This window comes from Abramis brama (assembly GCF_963993115.1).
Source record: "Abramis brama genome assembly, chromosome: 12".
Classification (NCBI taxonomy): domain Eukaryota; kingdom Metazoa; phylum Chordata; class Actinopteri; order Cypriniformes; family Leuciscidae; genus Abramis; species Abramis brama.
This window is the reverse complement of record NC_139974.1, coordinates 26,537,395-26,543,224: the sequence shown is the minus strand read 5'-3', so window position 1 is coordinate 26,543,224 and position 5,830 is coordinate 26,537,395.

Genomic DNA, 5,830 nt, shown 5'->3' with positions numbered 1-5,830 from the left:
AATGTGCGCAACATGAGTTCCTGCCACTACGAGGAATAATCTATGGGAATAATGCGCATTTTTATTCACCCTACTTTGAATTTATCGATCGATAAATAGAGTATTATTAGTAATTAGTAATTATTAGTAGTATTTTAATAAATATAAAGTCAGGTAAACAGTCAGTAATAAAATAAGAACAACTGAACAAATTACAAGCAATAGCACAAATAAATACAACCAGTCCTGTGACTGAGGGGGCTGGGGGCCCCTGGGCTTGAGTTTATGTTGGGGCTCTGCCTACGCTACAAATGATCTCAACTAGGACATTATGGAGTAGCACAAAATAAACTATGATTTGAGATTCCTAGAACAATTAACATGCAAGTTTAGAGGTAATATTAAATAGACATTATAAAATACAGGATGTGCTCTCTCAGTTGAGAAAAGATAAAAATCCTGAAATAACACTGAGCAATAAAGCCAGAGATGAACAGTTTAAAAAAAAAAAATGTATTGTCATATCTGTGTCCTCTTATGTCAGATTCTTACATTTAATCAATAAATTCAATCCGAATAAAAAGTATGGCTATTACCAATCAAATCAAATCAGTATTAACAAAATCCATCTTTGTATTTACACTTAATGCAGCTCAAACAGAGCATGAATGGACTTACACTGCAATCATAATCGCATAATCAGTGTTAATGCATTAATAATAAATTAATTCATTAATTACTGTTTTTTACTTTTCCTCCAAAAAGCAAAGGATTACTCATAATCTTTCCAATTACCTACTTCCGATGTAATTCCTGTATAGACTACATAACAATTCTATATACACTGAAAAAAATGAGTCGTTGGATCAAAGTTAAAAAAAATACGTCAACTTGTTACATGTAATCGGTTTACTTTAGCTCAACTTAAAAAATTTAATTTACACAAATCACATTTCTATAGTCAATTGAAAGTAAAAATACTCTTTCAACCAAATAGATTTGTTTAATTAGCATTAAATTATTATTTGGATTAACTTAATTTTTAAAACTTTTCTATATTAAATATAAAAATAAATACAAAACAAAATTACACACAACATGAAATATCACCGAATTTTTGTCTGAAAAAAAAAAGCCTTTTACACTCTGGAATCAAACATGTAACTGTTTATTTAGTGCAATCTTCCAACAAACTCACAGAAACCAGAATTTCCACTTTGTTCTAAAAACATTTGATGAAGAATTCATTTGATTTACAAAAGTCAATACTGAAACCGTTTTAGTGCATGACTTAATAATAAAAAAAGATACATTCAATAATAAAACCGTCAACAATGTCATTTTGTACAAAAAAAACAAAACATCCATCAATAAATGTATACATCAATTCCATTTGCTACAGTAAAATTGTCACTCGGACATTTCAGATTATCTTGCATTAAATTTAGGAATGTAATTATTTATCATCAAAATTGTACATGTTAAAATGTAATGTAACCTTCTTCCTTTAAATACTTTGGTCAGTTCAAGAATAATTTCTGCAATTTTATATTAATTATTTGAAAGAATTAAAAGAGCAGTTTCATGTCTAGCTTTACATTATTCAACTGCTCAAGGTTGATATGGGATTGGGCAAATAATTAGTAGGCTAACAAGTAATGGAATTCTTTTGAGAGAGAGTAATTAGTAGTAATCTAATTAAACTGTTGAAGATGTTATTAGTAGCTTGTAATTTATTACTTTTTTTAGAGAAACTTACCCAACACTGTGCATAAATTATGTTTTAACAGATTTGGTATGGGTATGGGTATTATTACAAAAAAATAATGTCCAATAAATGACATTATTCCACTAAAAATGTATTTGCCCCTCTCTGATAAATGTAAATGTAAATAATAATTATTATTATTATAAATATTATAATAAATAACAATACACTTATACACCATTGCCACTAACAGTAATAATACAACAAAAATATTATATAAAAAGTTTTTTTGGCGGAAGCATTTGGCGGAGGTGCAGTGGTAGGCGGAGTTTCCTTTGCAGCGCTAGCGCTACAGCAGTTCGCCGCGAGTCTTCAAACTACACGGCCAGCAGGTGGAAGACAAGTATATAAGCTAATCAGGGACGTGCGGTCAGGGTAGGCAGGGTAGGCAGTGCCTCACCAAAGGAAATGTTGACATTACATTTATTAATTCCAAGAACTTTATTAATTCACCACATTATTAATTGCATTTATTTTATTCCAAATATTATTTTTTGTAACAAAAATTCTCAGGAATACACATATAATATACTCATTTTGCCATTGTTTGCTCCTAAAACCATTGTTTCATGCAGGAAATTCAAGGCCATGACCATTGAGGCAGAGGTTAGCAGTGCCTCTTTGGTCCATAGAACGTAGTTTACGTAGGTTTGCGCATGCGCAGTCAGTTCTCATGCTGTCTTGAATTATCAACATTGAGGCAGAGACCGAGCTTGCTTCATGTCACGTGATCCACTCGCTCTCACTCAATCCGCACTTCCCGATCTAGCGGCGCCTAGCGTTGGCTGTCAACAGGCCCGGGGTGGGTAATCGGGAGAATTCCCGGTGGGCCGCTTCACTTTTGGGCCGGTCGAGGATTTTTGTTTTTTCACATTTGTCACGTTAGTTACATTAGGCTACACACGTTCCGCATTCTGACACCGCAGCGCGCAGCCTCTGCATAGGTTGTACCATGTGAGGGAGTTCTCCCCTCCCCTCCTATAGAGTTGGTTGGGTCCATAGTAGCCCGTCTTTTCCAAAATGTTTTCTCAGGAAGGCTACCGCGGCACCGCCGGCGCCTACCGATAGCTGGGCCGGCCCGGTAGCTATGCGTCAGGGAGGATGGATGGGAGGAAGAGGCCAGGAGGTGTGGAAGCTTGTTTCCGCCACAGAATAAAACATTTTAAAAGATAATTGCGACTTTTTATCTCACAATTGCGAGTTTACATCTCGCAATTCTGTCATTATTTCTCAGAATTGCGTGAAATAAAGTCGCAATTGCGTGTTATAAAGTCAGAATTGCGTGAAATAAAGTCGCAATTGCATGTTATAAAGTCAGAATTGCAAGATATAAAGTCAGAATTGTGTGAAATAAAGTCGCAATTGCTTCTTATAAAGTCTAAGTGAATTATTATTTAACCTTTACATTATTTTTTGAACCATGGCATTAATACAAACTACACAATAGTGACTAGGCTGCTTGTCGGTTCGCTGACACCGCGCCGCCTCCCTCTCTTACTGTGTCCCGCACAAAACATTTGTTTGTTGTATAATATATATCTATCATAAGATAGATGTGTCAATTAATTTGATTATTAGATTTGATTGTGCATTAGCCTCACATATGACTTTGCTGTATGCAGGCAGCGATGTGATGATGACTGATATGAACTTGGGTTGCTTCATTAACTGAATGAATATGAACATATGCCACATTGATAGGTCACAGCCTACCCATGACAAGATTTCACCGCACGTTACTGAAGCTAATACTAATAATAAAAATAAAACAACATTTATCCTACAGCAGGAGAAGTATATAAGTTAATACTAATTTAAAAAAAATATAAAAAAATGTATCCTACCATGCTATTGTAAAAGTTGCGTCAGCATGCGAGTTATGCTTAATAAAAGTAGGTATAACTCGATGTCAGCCGCATTCTGAGTCTGACAATGTCATTCGTTTCTATCCAAAGGCCATGCAAGTGTTATTAGCTTGGGGAAATACATCTAGTGAAAGGAAATTTTAAATCCATGTCCAACTCCAAATTGTAAGGAATTTAAATCTTTGATTTCATTGTAACACTTTACAATAAGGTTCATTTGTTTATTATTCATATTAACTAACATGAACTAACCATGAGCAAAACATTTGTTAGGCTACTGTGCCTATTAATAATACAACTGTAAATTGTTTGTTCATGTTATGTTACAGTCAGTGCATTAACTATAGGTAACAAATACAACTTTTGATTTTAATAATGTTTTAGTAAATGCTGAAATTAAAATGAACTTTATCGAAAGACTTTTGAGACTTTCTGCAGATATCGACGACAAACATTGAATTCAATTGCAGCATTCGGTCTCCTGGCGCTGTTTAGCAGTGTATTTAGACAACTGTTTGAGTGTTCTGCTCACTTGTTTCGCAGAGAGTGGACACCTCAGAGAGCACAGCAGTGTGCAGCGCAAGAATTAGCGTGAGTGTGAGGCCTTCGACGCCACTGCCAATGACAGGAAGTGCAGGAGGAGACGCCACAAGGTAGTCCACAGTCTGGAAAAGTTAATGGAGGGAGGAAGTGAGCTTAGGGAAGCTAGAGAAAAGAAAAGGAAGGAGAGAAAACATAAGGAACGGAAGATCACAGAGCCAGTGCCACTTCTTGTGGAGGTCAAACCTCTGCACTGTAAAAAATTTCTAACCTCTCCAAGTCAAAATTTTCTAGTGACTGAACACATCTAAATTTTTTAATTGGCCCAAGTGCAATTCTTGTTGCAATAGTCTGTTAACATTGGCTCAATGAGAAATAATACGTCAGACTAATTGAAAAATTTAGATGTTATCAGTCACTAGAAATGTTTGACTTGGGGATGTAATTTTTTTTACAGTGTGCCTACTACAGTCAGATGTTCCTTCCTGCCGCCAGTGACTAATGGCGCTTTTCCATTACCAGTACCAGCTCGACTCAACTCGACTCGAGCTCCAGCACCTGAGGATGTGTTATCCCTGCCATGTTCTCCGCTTCAAGTGGATCCTCCCAAACTGTTGGCGGTTCCTCCATGTCCTGATGAAGTTGTTTCCCTCCGACACTCTTCATCCCAAGTACATCATCCCAAACAACTTCCTCCAAGCCCCACTCCTGCACATGATGAAGTCGTTACTCTGAGACGTCCTCCCAGCTTGAAGCCTCAGCCGTTCACTTTCCTGTTTGTTTCACCTTCACAACTCAGCCTGGTGGACATAGAGGATGAGGAGAGCAAGTATGTGGAGTACACAGGGAAGACCTTGTTCTGTTCACCTGGGTGGAGGAGAAGGACAAGAAAAGGAAGGAGAAGAAAATAATCAAGGAGAGGGAGCGAAGAGAAAAAGAGTTGCTGCTTGAACGCATGAACGATCCGAAACTGAAGCACTTGTGGATCAACAAGCACAACCGCAACTACAACTCCTCCTAATGCAGATCTTCGTCCCTCTTCCCCTTTAATCTGTGTAAATAAAAAAGTGTGCAAACTAAAAGTTTAAAGATCCATGACTCTTCCTGACAATTAAAACAAGTGTAATATGAAGGGAATCAATTTGAACTAATTTGAATAATTGTTTAGAACAGCAGCAGAAAGTGAATCATTCAATGCAGTTCATAACAGTGGAGTTCACAGATCATTATATTCTCTCAGATGTGGATCCATCAAATCCATCACCTCCATGCTCATCTTTTCATGTTTCTTGTCTGCTGTTGTTTTGGGCAACAATTGTTTGTGTATATATTATTTTTTTACGCTGTCTTATTCAGAGTCAAAGACTGCACACTTCATGTGATCAAATAAATCTATATGAAAGTAAATACATTTAATTTGTCTAAATAAAAGTTGTGTTAATGAGACAAAAGAATGTTTTACATGAAAAACAAAGGAGGGGGCAGCAAGTCACTGCTTAAATGAGTGAGTTGAATCCTTCATTCAACTGATTCGTTCAAAATAGGATAGATAGATAGATGGATGGATGGATGGATGGATGGATGGATGGATGGAAAGATATAGATAGATAGATGGATAGATAGACGGATGGATAGACAGACGGATGGATAGATAAACGGATAGATAGATAGACAGATA